The sequence below is a fragment of the Arachis duranensis genome, chromosome 1, assembly GCF_000817695.3.
Source record: "Arachis duranensis cultivar V14167 chromosome 1, aradu.V14167.gnm2.J7QH, whole genome shotgun sequence".
Classification (NCBI taxonomy): domain Eukaryota; kingdom Viridiplantae; phylum Streptophyta; class Magnoliopsida; order Fabales; family Fabaceae; genus Arachis; species Arachis duranensis.
The window spans coordinates 30,391,042-30,392,390 of record NC_029772.3 but is presented as its reverse complement, the minus strand read 5'-3'; the positions used below and the strand labels follow the sequence as shown (position 1 = coordinate 30,392,390).

Below are 1,349 nucleotides of genomic sequence, written 5' to 3'. Positions count from 1 at the left end.
CTTTTCAAAGGTCATGGTGCCTATGGTACAAGGTATTAAGAACTTGCCAAGATCTTGTTTCTTTTGAGGTAGAATTTTCTAAATCCAAGAATCTAGTTCACTAATGAGCAAGGGAGGTTCACTTTCCCAAGTCTCATTACCAAACATCTTGGCATTTAGCTTCATGATAGCTCCTAAGTATTGAGCAACTTGCTCTCCAGTCACGTCTTCATCCTCTTCAGAGGAAGAATAGTCTTCAGAGCTCATGAATGGCAGAAGGAGATTTAATGGAATCTCTATGGTCTCTGTATGAGCCTCAGATTCCTTTAGATCCTTAATAGGAAACTCCTTCTTGCTTGAGGGACGTCCCAGGAGGTCTTTCTCACTAGGATTTTCGTCTTCCTCCTCCTTTGTGCATTCGGCCATTTTGACTATGTCAATGGCTTTGCACTCTCCTTTTGGATTCTCTTCTATATTGCTTGGGAGAATACTAGGAGGAGTTTCAATGACTTTGTTACTCAGCTGGCCCACTTGTGCCTCCATATTTCTGATGGAGGATCTTGTTTCACTCATGAAACTGAAAGTGGCTTTTGACATATCAGAGACTATATTGGCTAAATTAGAAGTGTTTTGTTCAGGATTCTCTGTCTGTTGCTGAGAAGATGATGGATATGGCTTGCTATTGCTCAGCCTATTGTGTCCACTATTGTTAAAGCCTTGTTGAGGCTTTTGTTGATCCTTCCATGAGAAATTTGGATGATTTCTCCATGATGAGTTATAGGTGTTTCCATAAGGTTCACCCATGTAATTAACCTCTGCCATGGCAGGGTTCTCAGGATCATAAGCTTCTTCAGAAGTTGCCTCTTTAGTACTGTTGGATGCATTTTGCCATCCATTCAGACTTTGAGAGATCATGTTGACTTGCTGAGTCAACACTTTGTTCTGAGCCAATATGGCATTCAGAGCATCAATTTCAAGAACTCCTTTCTTCTGAGGTATTCCATTGGTCACGGAATTCTTCTCAGAAGTGTACATGAATTGGTTGTTTGCAACCATGTCAATGAGTTCTTGAGCCTCTTCAGGCGTTTTCTTTAGGTGAATAGATCCACCTGCAGAATGGTCCAATGACATTTTCGAAAATTCAGATAGGCCATAATAGAATATATCTAATATGGTCCATTTTGAAAACATGTCAGATGGACATTTTTTGGTCAGCTGCTTGTATCTTTCCCAAGCTTCATAGAGGGATTCACCATCTTTTTGTTTGAAGGTTTGAACATCCACTCTCAGCTTGCTCAGCTTCTGAGGAGGAAAGAATTTATCCAAGAAGGCAGTGACCAGCTTATCCCAGGAGTCCAGGCTATCCTTAG

The 1,349-nt window shown here is 41.0% G+C and overlaps 1 non-coding gene across 1 annotated transcript; it reads left to right on the top strand.

The window, feature by feature from the left end:
- The first annotated feature begins 1,168 nt into the window (after positions 1 to 1,168).
- LOC127743229 (small nucleolar RNA R71) lies at positions 1,169 to 1,272 on the top strand. Its single transcript, XR_008004606.1, has one exon. It is a non-coding gene; the product is annotated as a small nucleolar RNA R71 (small nucleolar RNA).
- Positions 1,273 to 1,349: the final 77 nt, after the last annotated feature.